The sequence below is a fragment of the Takifugu flavidus genome, chromosome 3, assembly GCF_003711565.1.
Source record: "Takifugu flavidus isolate HTHZ2018 chromosome 3, ASM371156v2, whole genome shotgun sequence".
NCBI classification, from domain to species: domain Eukaryota; kingdom Metazoa; phylum Chordata; class Actinopteri; order Tetraodontiformes; family Tetraodontidae; genus Takifugu; species Takifugu flavidus.
Window position 1 is genome coordinate 17,073,272 of NC_079522.1, and position 15,524 is coordinate 17,088,795.

Below are 15,524 nucleotides of genomic sequence, written 5' to 3' on the forward strand. Positions count from 1 at the left end.
GAGGCCAGACAAAGAGAGTGAAAGAGAAATCTTGATGCGCACTCGCTTAATTACGCGGAGAAATACTGCAGCCCACTAGGCTTTAAATAGAATAACGCAAATCAAATAAATGGTAAAAGATATATGAAATTGTTATTTCTATAGTTTTGTTTCAACGAAATTTAAAATAAAAGCTTTAATTTTCTCTATCTATAATTTGGTCTGAAAATGGAAAAGCTAATGAAATGATCGAAGAGCAAGAATACAGAAATACAATAAATCCACATAATATACTAGATAAATTAATAAAGAATAACATTCTTTATTTTAATGATTTGCATTGGAACACACAAAAAACAACCTGCTTTAAGAAGCATTGAAACAAAATAAATAGGAACATTTTCAGGAACACGCTTTTAGAATAAAGAAAATCCCACTAACATAAGAACAGACCTGCTGTAAAGAGTAATTTAACATAATATATAAATAAGCAAGCTAAATAAAATACAACATTACTAATTTGAATAAATAAGAACAAAAATAATTTGTTTAGATTATTATTAAAAAAATAAAGAGCCAAACAAAGTGCGTAAATGCGTAAAAATAAGCCTACTAATAATCACGAATAAGTCAAACAAGGAGAAAAACACGAAAACACTATCATGTTTAAATAAAAATACAAAAAATTTCAAACATGAACAAACAAATAACGTTCCAAAATGTGCAAAACATAATACAATTAAAGCGTTTGAGCTGCTGCCTGGCCTTGACTATAGTCTGCAAATTGCGGTCTTGTGTCCTGGTCTTTATTCCTGTGAAATAAGGGAAATATTAAAGCCTCAGACAATAATTAAAATGATGATTTGAACAACAGTATATTACTTACGTTGTTTATATTTTGTGGTCGTCATGTAAGAACAAGATTGCGTCCACTGTACCAGGTTTCAGTGAAGTTCTCCGCTGATCTATCGTGCGGCCAGCTGCACTAAAAACACGCTCACTGCTGCTGCTGCTTGCGGGTATGCACAACACGGATCTTGCTAACTTGGCAAGTTTAGGGTATATACTGGAGTTTATTCTCCACCAGCCAAGCAAATCTCGGTCATCAGCCATGGCATGCTTTTGACTAATGTACAGGTTAACCTCATCTTGAACAGGAACATCATCGTCATCATCCTCGTTTTCCCATTCACCGAAAAAAAGTCCTTTTTCGTTTTGCTGCAGGTGGAGAAAGGGTGCTGGTGTGCGCCTCGTCCTCCTCGTTTTCCAAAGTTGTAGCGGTGGCTTCTCCTCCTTCATCTTCTTCTTCCAGGAGTGTGCGGACATGTGCATGCACCTCTGACACCTCTGTCGGTGTCATCATTTTGAGTTTGTTGAAGTTAGGCCACAGGAACAGTGCAACTTTGTGCAACATATGTATTTTGACTTTTTGTTTTAAAAGTTCAGAATGCCTTTGGCGCAAAAACGCCTGCTGAGGGTTATCCGTAGAAATGGGTTGACAGTGCTTTTTTAACTTCTCATTCCAGAGGCAAACTAGATTCAGTGTGGTATATTTATCTCCTTCCAGTTCTCGTTGTGCTGCATAGAAAGGCTCTAGAAAGGAGATCAAAAAATCTAACAGATCCAGCGCAATGTTATCCATGCGAACCTCTTCTGCGCGTGACTGTAGCTTCTCGTACAACTCATTATATATCTCTCGCACAGACTTGAGCGTCAAGTGAACCGTGCTGAATCTTGTTTCACCCATCTGAAGCACTGTTTTTGATAGTTGTGCTGCCAAACCAGATTGCTTGATGAAACGGACAACACTCTTGGCTGCAGTAATTGTTTCTCCAATGTCCGGCGCCTGCAGACAGTGCGTCCTTGTCCAGGCCATGCCGAAGTACAGTGTTGATCACGTGGTCAAGGCACGAGAGGCGCTTGTAAGGCTCCAAAGCTTTCACGATGTTACTGCCCTGATCTGTAACCCACACTATTCTGGATAAAGATGAAGGTTCCAAACCAAATCTATTCATCAGAAGCCGGACCAGTTCTCTTCTTATGCTTCTTCCCCGTTTTGGCGTCTTCTACTGGAAATACAGCAGTGGTGAGGGTTTTTCCAACCAACCTGAAGTCCGTTTCAGTAAAGTGACAAGTTATTGCAATATAACTCATCCTTCTGTAATCGTCCGTCCACATATCGGTACTCATGGCAACGTCACAGCCACCTGCTAGAGCTTTCTTTACCCGCTCAATTAAAAAGTTCCTTTTTACCTCAGCCTTCTCGGCGCATGCTTTTGACACTGTGGTGTAATGGGGGAGGACCGAGTCGACAGGTACGCGCCCAAAAGTTGACCCAATATTGATCAATTCTTGGGCCAGACTTTTAAAACCTTCGCCACTGACTACTGAAAATGGTCTAAGGTCCTGACAGCAAAAGTCCACGCACTTGTCTGTAATGGCCTGCTTAGCGCGAAGAGGGGTGGTCTTTGGGATAAATGATAATATAGATGTTTGATGATCATCAATTTTGCGAGTACAGTTGTTTAAGTGCCTGCTCAGCGTCGAGGTGCCAGTCTTTTTGCTCTCATATGAAAGCAAAGCACCACATTGACCACATTCAGCGAAGCCAACAGAAGCTTCTGTATCATTTTTTACGATCAATTTGAAGCTTTTCCACACTTCACTCTTACCAGCGGTGCGTGTTTGCCTTTTCAGTTCTCCTGTCTTAAGTTTATCCTTGACCTCTTGCTGCTCCATATCTGGGATGGTCAAAATAGATGTAAACTTGCGGATGCGGAGGGAAGATTACATTCACGACATACTAACGTTTTGGCAAAACGTATGCAAAGCGGCTTTGCGCACGTTTCCCAAAGCATGCTCTGGCTCTACACTTCCTGTTTAGTAGTAGTTATATAGCAATTACCTTACAGCGCCTTCTCTGTTTTATCCAAATTATTTATTTATAATAAGTATTCCTTAGTTTAGTATCCACACATCGTTTTAGTGTATATTTTTAAAACAAATATTTTAAAAAAAAGTCAGCGAGAGAGAAGCCCGGCCCGACCCGACCCGAACGTAATGATTGACATTTTACGCATTTTAAGCCCGACCCGAATTTCGGGTTGGGTCGGGCTCGGACTCGGGCTCGGTCTTAAGATCTTACCTCTACTAGGGAGTGAAACCATAATGCAACGGGAGGAACCCCATCCCGGAGTAGGCAATACCTCCTGGGGTGGAACGCCTCCTACCACTAAGGTTCCAACATCAGAAGATCACACGCCAGGAACCTCGCCACACACAGGAACCTCGCCACACACAGATGAACCACGGGAAGCTGAGGAGGAACCCAAGACAACGGCTTTAACAACAACCCCCCAGAAACACCACAGACACCCCGAGGGAACGGACTACAGGCGGCTAGTTCCAAAAGGAATGAACAGCGTGGTCATTCCGGGAACACCACGACTAAGACCGTTTAGCCAAAGAGAACCACACACAGGAGAACAGATAGATTTAGGGGACAAACGAGACAGGGAGGGAAGATGAGGAGGATGGGCAAAACACAGAAACCCAAACCCTCGACCCGCCAAAACTAGTTTTAAAAAGGGACCACCTTACCTCCCTTTACATACAGAACATCCACGTAGAGGTGAGACGAACCTGAGTTGGTCCCTCCTACCACAACGGCAGGTCCTACTTCTAGGGGACTCAAACCTAGCCAGGTTCCTGGAAATTTGGGATCCCCGGATACAGGTGGACAGCTATCCGGGGGCCAGAATCTCACATGCTGTGAGTTTACTTAGACGGGGAACACCACCATCCCCAGAAGTTACCAAGGTCATCTTATCCTTTGGCCTAAATGACCACAATTCAACGAACCCATCACTAATACGACAGACATTGGGTTCCCTTTACAATGTGGCACATGCCACATTCCCTAACGCCACGATCTACGCTAATCGCCACTAATCAATTTCACAGCGGCAACCTACCCGCCCAGACACAACGAAACCTGAAACAAATTAATGACCTAATCAAAAATTTCAATTCTTTTATTCCACGATTGAAGAAATCCAAATTTAACACCACAGGGGACAACATACATTGGACGACGGAAACAGCCGACAACATGTGGCAACATTGGAGGTCTTTTTTAGAATAGACGTAAACCAGGACAAGGAAACATTCAAAGATAAGGGAATTGTTAACCTCTCCACCCATTTTCAACCGAGTCCACAACAATTAGCCCTCTTGAACAGGGGACTCTCCTTTGTCCCAACAGCAACCGCCTCTAGGGCAACACGACAGACATTAGCAGTGGACTTACACAAATATCACAGACGTCTCAAACTGACCTCTTTCTTTGGACCACAACCCCCACGAGAGATCAAGCCTTTTATGGGACCATCCACATGGGAACCGGACATCTCCAACTACCAACCCCCATTACTTGAATTGATTAGTGAAGATGGTAAGGCACTCAGTAACCTTAGCTATGTACCAAAAATCCCAATTTACCACCGGGAGAAGAGCAGGCACTGAAGGAACTTAGAAAAAACAAAGAATTAGTTATAAAACCTGCAGACAAAGGTAGTGCCATAGTTTTAATGGACATATGTGACTATGTCACAGAAGCACGACGCCAACTCCAGGACACACAATATTACATTCGATTGGAGAAACCAATGTACAGGGAAACAGCAGAAATGATAGCAATAGAACTAGAAAGTTTGTATAAATCTAAAATCATAACAAAAGATCAACATAAATACCTATTGGGACAAAAACCACCCCGCCCCAGGTATTTCTACCTCCTCCCTAAAATTCACAAACCACAGACAAAATGGACAATCCCGGATCGCATTCCACCTGGCCGTCCCATAGTTTCTGATTGTGGGAGCGAAAGCTATGGGATAGCGGAATACCTGGAGCACTTCCTAACCCCCCTGTCAACACAACACACAAGCTACATAAAGAAACACACAACATTTCCTGACCAAAATTAGAAGTCTAAAACTACACGAACCGTGCTTTCTTTTCACAATGGATGTTTGTAACCTATACACAAACATTGAAATCCCGCTGGGACTGAGTGCCATTCGAAGAATACTAGACCGCCATCCGGACCCCAACCGACCAGATGATTGCCTTATGAGACTGCTTGAAATAAGCCTCACCAGAAATGACTTTGTGTTTCAGGAACAATTTTATTTACAGATTAAGGGTACAGCCATGGGAAAAAGGTTTGCACCAGCCTATGCAAACATTTACATGGCGGAATGGGAAGAGGGGATCTTCGAGAAATGCCAACAACAACCCCTTATATACCTTAGGTACCTTGATGACATCTGGGGCATCTGGTCACACTCAAAAACGGACTTTGACGACTTTGTAGAGACGATGAACCAACACCACACCTCAATCAAAGTGGAAGCGACCCTAAAGGACAAGGAGGTAGATTTTCTGGATTTAACAATTTTCAAAGGTCCGAACTTCCTGCAGACAGGAACACTGGACACAAAATGTTTTTCAAACAGACAGATACACATGCACTTCTCCATAAACAAAGTTTTCACCCGAAACATGTGTTCAAGGGTATTGTTAAATCCCAGTTATTAAGGTTTTCCCGCATCTGTACACACAAACGGGACTGTGACGATGCAAGGAAAGTACTTTTCTCAGCCCTCAGGAGGAGGGGATACTCTAGAGGCTTTCTCCGAAAAATCTATAAGTCCGTGGAGATGACTACAATGAGGGATAACCCTGAAACAAAACAGGAACTCCCTCTTGTGGTCACATACTCCACCTTTGGAACACGGGCAACCCGCACACTACGGGAGAATTTCAAAAGAATACTGAAAAACACAACGTTGGACAACTTTTCTAGGGTGATCCCGGCCTACAGAGGAAACCCAAACCTCAAAAAACTGCTGGTAAGGGCAAAATTATCAGTTAGAACCGGCAGAGGCCTCCAAGGTTCAAGAAGATTTTCAATTAGGGACCCTATTACGAACCACGGCTTTCAACTACCAAAACATATCCCATTAACAGAAAAAAATTGCATTTACATTATCAAGTGCACCAAATGTGGAAAGGCTTATGTAGGGGAGACAGGTAATGCGGTCAACACCAGACTCACCCAACATAGGTACACAATTAGGAAGGGGGAGGGCCATTCATCACATTTAATTGCCCATTTCCAGGACCATGGCATTGAACATTTTTCAGGGTACCCACTGGAACATGATCCCCCTCCAGACGAAGGAGGGAGAGGTGTTGGATCCACAAGCTTCATAGCTACTTTCCAGTGGGTCTCAACAAACGACGTTCGGAGGAATTATCCCGAAAAACAACAAAAATTAGGGAAGGACCCAACGGAGAGGGTGGCGTCGATCCCCCAGATCTCTGAAATGGAGACATTGGGTTTAAACTTTGACCCACAAGGGCTGAAAAGGAGAGGTATAGAGGTTCAGAAGGGTTTTTTGATTGGTCCTGGTTTACGTTGTATATAATACAGTTGATAATTGTTCTAACATGTTTAGAGATGGTTTTTGTTCCCCATACTTGTGGACTTAGTTTGTGGGAGAGAAAAAGTTCTTTAGTTTAATTCGATAGAGGTGATCTGTTCATTTGAAGACATCTATAGTTTCCATTGTGTTATTTTACAAACCCGTTTTGTTTTATACTGTTGGGAGACATAAGTTGAAACATGATTCTGTTGATGTACAATGAAGTAGGCCAGTGCAAAAAAAAAAAAAGTTTTATCCCAAACCCTGAACCCTAACCCAACCCTAACCCTAACCCCAACCCCAACCCTAACCCAACCCCAACCCTAACCCTAACCCCTACCATAACTTTAACCCTAACCCTTAACCTTAACCCTAACCCTCTAACCCTACCCCTTACCTTTACCCTCTAACCCTAACCCTAACCTAACCCTAATTCCAACCCTAACCCTCACTCCCACCCCTAACCCTTTAACCATTTAACCCTAACTCCCGGCCCCAACCCCCCTAACCCAAACTCCAACCCCTAACTAACCCTAACCCTACCCCAACCACTAACCTCTAACCCCGACGTACTGAGACACACGCGCGCGTGGGCCCTCTCTCACACGCGCGCGCACACTCTCACGCGCACACACACACACATAAATTTCAAGCCTTTCTCTTCCGTATCCTTCAGAGCTTGCTTCCCATTCTCCTATTCTCTTCTAAAATGGCTCCTATGGACGGGTGGGAGGTGGACAGGGGACTAACATGCGTCGGCCTGTGCCTTGCCGTGGATCCTCATAAAAAACTATGCTGACGGTGGTCGGTGTAGTGAGGATCCTTGAGTACATACCCCCTTCGCCTAACCTTGGCCCGAGCCTCGGACCAGCTCCGTCCATTCAACCCAAAAAACCCACCATGGGACCATTTAACCATTTACCTGTTTAATTTCCCCTCTCCCATTTCTCAATTTCGGGTTCTAACCCCTGATGACCTCTTAGATGAGTTTTTCTGCATCTTGACTACTGATTCTGACCCTTACCTTCATTTCAAAAAGATAGACAGCAACACAACGACTAACTTTTTTTTCCTCCCCTTTGTCTTCCTTCTCTTTGGTTACCTTCACTACACTTAAAGACAAGATGGACCCCACTGAGGACTTCATCCTACTGGTGGAGGCTCTAACGCGCCTAATTTTGGCACACCACAAAATGTTGTTTCTGCCCCAGAAACCAGAAGACCAAATACCTACTTTTCTGAGAGAAGTGGAGGTCTACTTGATCCGGTTTGTCCAGCCCTTCTGTCCATCGGAGGAGACGCACCTTTGGGCACACCAGAATGCAAAAGACTGGACATCAGCCAATCCAAACCCTTAGGGAGCCCCTCCGGTTACAGGAGGAGGCGGTAAACATGATTAGACCACTACTTGTTGTGGATTGGAACAGGGCGCTTCTGGTGGCCGCACGGAGGGCACGCCGACACACACCCCACATTAGGGAGGAAGCGTTGGAAGCCGCACGAATTGCTCTGACCAGCATCATGGCTCCTTCTTTCCCTCCCAAAATGGAGAAACACATAGACCTAGGGAGTGAAACCATAATGCAACGGGAGGAACCCCATCCCGGAGTAGGCAATACCTCCTGGGGTGGAACGCCTCCTACCACTAAGGTTCCAACATCAGAAGATCACACGCCAGGAACCTCGCCACACACAGGAACCTCGCCACACACAGATGAACCACGGGAAGCTGAGGAGGAACCCAAGACAACGGCTTTAAACAACAACCCCCAGAAACACCACAGACACCCCGAGGGAACGGACTACAGGCGGCTAGTTCCAAAAGGAATGAACAGCGTGGTCATTCCGGGAACACCACGACTAAGACCGTTTAGCCAAAGAGAACCACACACAGGAGAACAGATAGATTTAGGGGACAAACGAGACAGGGAGGAAGATGAGGAGGATGGGCAAAACACAGAAGACCCAAACCCTCGACCCGCCAAAACTAGTTTTAAAAAGGGCCACCTTACCTCCCTTTACATACAGAACATCCACGTAGAGGTGAGACGAACCTGAGTTGGTCCCTCCTACCACAACGGCAGGTCCTACTTCTAGGGGACTCAAACCTAGCCAGGTTCCCGGAAATTTGGGATCCCCGGATACAGGTGGACAGCTATCCGGGGGCCAGAATCTCACATGCTGTGAGTTTACTTAGACGGGGAACACCACCATCCCCAGAAGTTACCAAGGTCATCTTATCCTTTGGCCTAAATGACCACAATTCAACGAACCCATCACTAATACGACAGACATTGGGTTCCCTTTACAATGTGGCACATGCCACATTCCCTAACGCCACGATCTACGTGCCACTAATCAATTTCAGCGGCAACCTACCCGCCCAGACACAAACGAAACCTGAAACAAATTAATGACCTAATCAAAAATTTCAATTCTTTTATTCCACGATTGAAGAAATCCAAATTTAACACCACAGGGGACAACATACATTGGACGACGGAAACAGCCGACAACATGTGGCAACATTGGAGGTCTTTTTTAGAATAGACGTAAACCAGGACAAGGAAACATTCAAAGATAAGGGAATTGTTAACCTCTCCACCCATTTTCAACCGAGTCCACAACAATTAGCCCTCTTGAACAGGGGACTCTCCTTTGTCCCAACAGCAACCGCCTCTAGGGCAACACGACAGACATTAGCAGTGGACTGACACAAATATCACAGACGTCTCAAACTGACCTCTTTCTTTGGACCACAACCCCACGAGAGATCAAGCCTTTTATGGGACCATCCACATGGGAACCGGACATCTCCAAACTACCAACCCAATTACTTGAATTGATTAGTGAAGATGGTAAGGCACTCAGTAACCTTAGCTATGTACCAGAAAATCCCAATTTACCACCGGGAGAAGAGCAGGCACTGAAGGAACTTAGAAAAAACAAAGAATTAGTTATAAAACCTGCAGACAAAGGTAGTGCCATAGTTTTAATGGACATATGTGACTATGTCACAGAAGCACGACGCCAACTCCAGGACACACAATATTACATTCGATTGGAGAAACCAATGTACAGGGAAACAGCAGAAATGATAGCAATAGAACTAGAAAGTTTGTATAAATCTAAAATCATAACAAAAGATCAACATAAATACCTATTGGGACAAAAACCACCCCGCCCCAGGTATTTCTACCTCCTCCCTAAAATTCACAAACCACAGACAAAATGGACAATCCCGGATCGCATTCCACCTGGCCGTCCCATAGTTTCTGATTGTGGGAGCGAAAGCTATGGGATAGCGGAATACCTGGAGCACTTCCTAACCCCCCTGTCAACACAACACACAAGCTACATAAAAAACACACAACATTTCCTGACCAAAATTAGAAGTCTAAAACTACACGAACCGTGCTTTCTTTTCACAATGGATGTTTGTAACCTATACACAAACATTGAAATCCCGCTGGGACTGAGTGCCATTCGAAGAATACTAGACCGCCATCCGGACCCCAACCGACCAGATGATTGCCTCATGAGACTGCTTGAAATAAGCCTCACCAGAAATGACTTTGTGTTTCAGGAACAATTTATTTACAGATTAAGGGTACAGCCATGGAAAAAGGTTTGCACCAGCCTATGCAAACATTTACATGGCGGAATGGGAAGAGGGGATCTTCGAGAAATGCCAACAATAACCCCTTATATACCTTAGGTACCTTGATGACATCTGGGGCATCTGGTCACACTCAAAAACGGACTTTGACGACTTTGTAGAGACGATGAACCAACACCACACCTCAATCAAAGTGGAAGCGACCCTAAAGGACAAGGAGGTAGATTTTCTGGATTTAACAATTTTCAAAGGTCCGAACTTCCTGCAGACAGGAACACTGGACACAAAAATGTTTTTCAAACAGACAGATACACATGCACTTCTCCATAAACAAAGTTTTCACCCAAACATGTGTTCAAGGGTATTGTTAAATCCCAGTTATTAAGGTTCTCCCGCATCTGTACACACAAACGGGACTGTGACGATGCGAGGAAAGTACTTTTCTCAGCCCTCAGGAGGAGGGGATACTCTAGAGGCTTTCTCCGAAAAATCTATAAGTCCGTGGAGATGACTACAACGAGGGATAACCCTGAAACAAAACAGGAACTCCCTCTTGTGGTCACATACTCCACCTTTGGAACACGGGCAACCCGCACACTACGGGAGAATTTCAAAAGAATACTGAAAAACACAACGTTGGACAACTTTTCTAGGGTGATCCCGGCCTACAGAGGAAACCCAAACCTCAAAAAACTGCTGGTAAGGGCAAAATTATCAGTTAGAACCGGCAGAGGCCTCCAAGGTTCAAGAAGATTTTCAATTAGGGACCCTATTACGAACCACGGCTTTCAACTACCAAAACATATCCCATTAACAGAAAAAAAATGCATTTACATTATCAAGTGCACCAAATGTGGAAAGGCTTATGTAGGGGAGACAGGTAATGCGGTCAACACCAGACTCACCCAACATAGGTACACAATTAGGAAGGGGGAGGGCCATTCATCACATTTAATTGCCCATTTCCAGGACCATGGCATTGAACATTTTGCAGGGTACCCACTGGAACATGATCCCCCTCCAGACGAAGGAGGGAGAGGTGTTGGATCCACAAGCTTCATAGCTACTTTCCAGTGGGTCTCAACAAACGACGTTCGGAGGAATTATCCCGAAAAACAACAAAAATTAGGGAAGGACCCAACGGAGAGGGTGGCGTCGATCCCCCAGATCTCTGAAATGGAGACATTGGGTTTAAACTTTGACCCACAAGGGCTGAAAAGGAGAGGTATAGAGGTTCAGAAGGGTTTATTTTGATTGGTCCTGGTTTACGTTGTATATAATACAGTTGATAATTGTTCTAACATGTTTAGAGATGGTTTTTGTTCCCCATATGGTTGTGGACTTAGTTTGTGGGAGAGAAAAAGTTCTTTAGTTTAATTCGATAGAGGTGATCTGTTCATTTGAAGACATCTATAGTTTCCATTGTGTTATTTTACAAACCCGTTTTGTTTATACTGTTGGGAGACATAAGTTGAAACATGATTCTGTTGATGTACAATGAAGTAGGCCAGTGCAAAAAAAAAAAAAAGTTTATATCCAAACCCTGAACCCTAACCCAACCCAACCCTAACCCTAACCCCAACCCTAACCCCAACCCCAACCCTAACCCTAACCCTACCATAACTTTAACCTAACCCTAACCTAACCCTAACCCTTAACCTTAACCCTAACCCTTAACCCTACCCCTTACCTTTACCCTCTAACCCTAACCCTAACCTAACCCTAATTCCAACCCTAACCCTCACACTCCCACCCTAACCCTTTAACCATTTAACCCTAACTCCCCGGCCCCAACCCCCCTAACCCCAACTCCAACCCCTAACTAAACCCTAACCCTACCCCAACCACTAACCTCTAACCCCGACGTACTGAGACACACGCGCGCGTGGGCCCTCTCTCACACGCGCGCGCACTCACTCACACCGCACACACACACATAAATTTCAAGCCTTTCTCTTCCGTATCCTTCAGAGCTTGCTTCCCATTCTCCTATTCTCTTCTAAAATGGCTCCTATGGACGGGTGGGAGGTGGACAGGGGACTAACATGCGTCGGCCTGTGCCTTGCCGTGGATCCTCATAAAAAACTATGCTGACGGTGGTCGGTGTAGTGAGGATCCTTGAGTACATACCCCCTTCGCCTAACCTTGGCCCGAGCCTCGGACCAGCTCCGTCCACTCAACCCAAAAAAACCCACCATGGGACCATTTAACCTTTTACCTGTTTAATTTCCCTCTCCCATTTCTCATTTTCGGGTTCTAACCCCTGATGACCTCTTAGACGAGTTTTTCTGCATCTTGACTACTGATTCTGACCCTTACCTTTATTTCAAAAAGATAGACAGCAACTCAACGACTAATTTTTTTTCCTCCCCTTTGTCTTCCTTCTCTTTGGATACCTTCACTACACTTAAAGACAAGATGGACCCCACTGAGGACTTCATCCTACTGGTAGAGGCTCTAACGCGCCTAATTTTGGCAAACCACAAAATGCTGTTTCTGCCCCAGAAACCAGAAGACCAAATCCCTACTTTTCTGAGAGAAGTGAGGTCTACTTGATCGGTTTGTCCAACCCTTCTGTCCATCGGAGGAGACGCACCTTTGGGCACACCAGAACGCAAAAGACTGGACATCAGCCACAATTCAAACCCTTAGGGAGCACTACCTCCGGTTACAGGAGGAGGCGGTAAACATGATTAGACCACTACTTGTTGTGGATTGGAACAGGGCGCTTCTGGTGGCCGCACGGAGGGCACGCCGACACACACCCCCCATTAGGGAGGAAGCGTTGGAAGCCGCACGAATTGCTCTGACCAGCATCATGGCTCCTTCTTTCCCTCCCAAAATGGAGAAACACATAGACCTAGGGAGTGAAACCATAATGCAACGGGGAGAACCCCATCCCGGAGTAGGCAATACCTCCTGGGTGGAACGCCTCCTACCACTAAGGTTCCAACATCAGAAGATCACACGCCAGGAACCTCGCCACACACAGGAACCTCGCCACACACAGATGAACCACGGGAAGCTGAGGAGGAACCCAAGACAACGGCTTTAACAACAACCCCCCAGAAACACCACAGACACCCCGAGGGAACGGACTACAGGCGGCTAGTTCCAAAAGGAATGAACAGCGTGGTCATTCCGGGAACACCACGACTAAGACCGTTTAGCCAAAGAGAACCACACACAGGAGAACAGATAGATTTAGGGGACAAACGAGACAGGGAGGAAGATGAGGAGGATGGGCAAAACACAGAGGACCCAACCCTCTCGACCACCAAAACTAGTTTTAAAAAGGGGCCACCTTACCTCCCTTTACATACAGAACATCCACGTAGAGGTGAGACGAACCTGAGTTGGTCCCTCCTACCACAACGGCAGGTCCTACTTCTAGGGGACTCAAACCTAGCCAGGTTCCCGGAAATTTGGGATCCCCGGATACAGGTGGACAGCTATCCGGGGGCCAGAATCTCACATGCTGTGAGTTTACTTAGACGGGGAACACCACCATCCCCAGAAGTTACCAAGGTCATCTTATCCTTTGGCCTAAATGACCACAATTCAACGAACCCATCACTAATACGACAGACATTGGGTTCCCTTTACAATGTGGCACATGCCACATTCCCTAACGCCACGATCTACGTGCCACTAATCAATTTCAGCGGCAACCTACCCGCCCAGACACAACGAAACCTGAAACAAATTAATGACCTAATCAAAAATTTCAATTCTTTTATTCCACGATTGAAGAAATCCAAATTTAACACCACAGGGGACAACATACATTGGACGACGGAAACAGCCGACAACATGTGGCAACATTGGAGGTCTTTTTTAGAATAGACGTAAACCAGGACAAGGAAACATTCAAAGATAAGGGAATTGTTAACCTCTCCACCCATTTTCAACCGAGTCCACAACAATTAGCCCTCTTGAACAGGGGACTCTCCTTTGTCCCAACAGCAACCGCCTCTAGGGCAACACGACAGACATTAGCAGTGGACTTACACAAATATCACAGACGTCTCAAACTGACCTCTTTCTTTGGACCACAACCCCCACGAGAGATCAAGCCTTTTATGGGACCATCCACATGGGAACCGGACATCTCCAAACTACCAACCCAATTACTTGAATTGATTAGTGAAGATGGTAAGGCACTCAGTAACCTTAGCTATGTACCAGAAAATCCCAATTTACCACCGGGAGAAGAGCAGGCACTGAAGGAACTTAGAAAAAACAAAGAATTAGTTATAAAACCTGCAGACAAAGGTAGTGCCATAGTTTTAATGGACATATGTGACTATGTCACAGAAGCACGGCGCCAACTCCAGGACACACAATATTACATTCGATTGGAGAAACCAATGTACAGGGAAACAGCAGAAATGATAGCAATAGAACTAGAAAGTTTGTATAAATCTAAAATCATAACAAAAGATCAACATAAATACCTATTGGGACAAAAACCACCCCGCCCCAGGTATTTCTACCTCCTCCCTAAAATTCACAAACCACAGACAAAATGGACAATCCCGGATCGCATTCCACCTGGCCGTCCCATAGTTTCTGATTGTGGGAGCGAAAGCTATGGGATAGCGAAATACCTGGAGCACTTCCTAACCCCCCTGTCAACACAACACACAAGCTACATAAAAACACACAACATTTCCTGACCAAAATTAGAAGTCTAAAACTACACGAACCGTGCTTTCTTTTCACAATGGATGTTTGTAACCTATACACAAACATTGAAATCCCGCTGGGACTGAGTGCCATTCGAAGAATACTAGACCGCCATCCGGACCCCAACCGACCAGATGATTGCCTATGAGACTGCTTGAAATAAGCCTCACCAGAAATGACTTTGTGTTTCAGGAACAATTTTATTTACAGATTAAGGGTACAGCCATGGGAAAAAGGTTTGCACCAGCCTATGCAAACATTTACATGGCGGAATGGGAAGAGGGGATCTTCGAGAAATGCCAACAACAACCCCTTATATACCTTAGGTACCTTGATGACATCTGGGGCATCTGGTCACACTCAAAAACGGACTTTGACGACTTTGTAGAGACGATGAACCAACACCACACCTCAATCAAAGTGGAAGCGACCCTAAAGGACAAGGAGGTAGATTTTCTGGATTTAACAATTTTCAAAGGTCCGAACTTCCTGCAGACAGGAACACTGGACACAAAAATGTTTTTCAAACAGACAGATACACATGCACTTCTCCATAAACAAAGTTTTCACCCGAAACATGTGTTCAAGGGTATTGTTAAATCCCAGTTATTAAGGTTCTCCCGCATCTGTACACACAAACGGGACTGTGACGATGCGAGGAAAGTACTTTTCTCAGCCCTCAGGAGGAGGGGATACTCTAGAGGCTTTCTCCGAAAAATCTATAAGTCCGTGGAGATGACTACAAC

At 45.0% G+C, this 15,524-nt stretch overlaps 2 long non-coding RNA genes across 2 annotated transcripts; both read right to left on the reverse strand.

The window, feature by feature from the left end:
- Positions 1 to 5,148: 5,148 nt before the first annotated feature.
- Positions 5,149 to 6,433, reverse strand: LOC130522577 (uncharacterized). Its single transcript, XR_008949650.1, has 2 exons — positions 6,101 to 6,433; positions 5,149 to 5,400 (listed from the first exon to the last, which is right to left on the reverse strand). It is a non-coding gene; the product is annotated as an uncharacterized LOC130522577 (long non-coding RNA).
- Positions 6,434 to 7,379: 946 nt separating this feature from the next.
- Positions 7,380 to 13,330, reverse strand: LOC130523136 (uncharacterized). The gene is made up of 2 exons (XR_008949805.1): positions 12,686 to 13,330; positions 7,380 to 7,774 (listed from the first exon to the last, which is right to left on the reverse strand). It is a non-coding gene; the product is annotated as an uncharacterized LOC130523136 (long non-coding RNA).
- Positions 13,331 to 15,524: the final 2,194 nt, after the last annotated feature.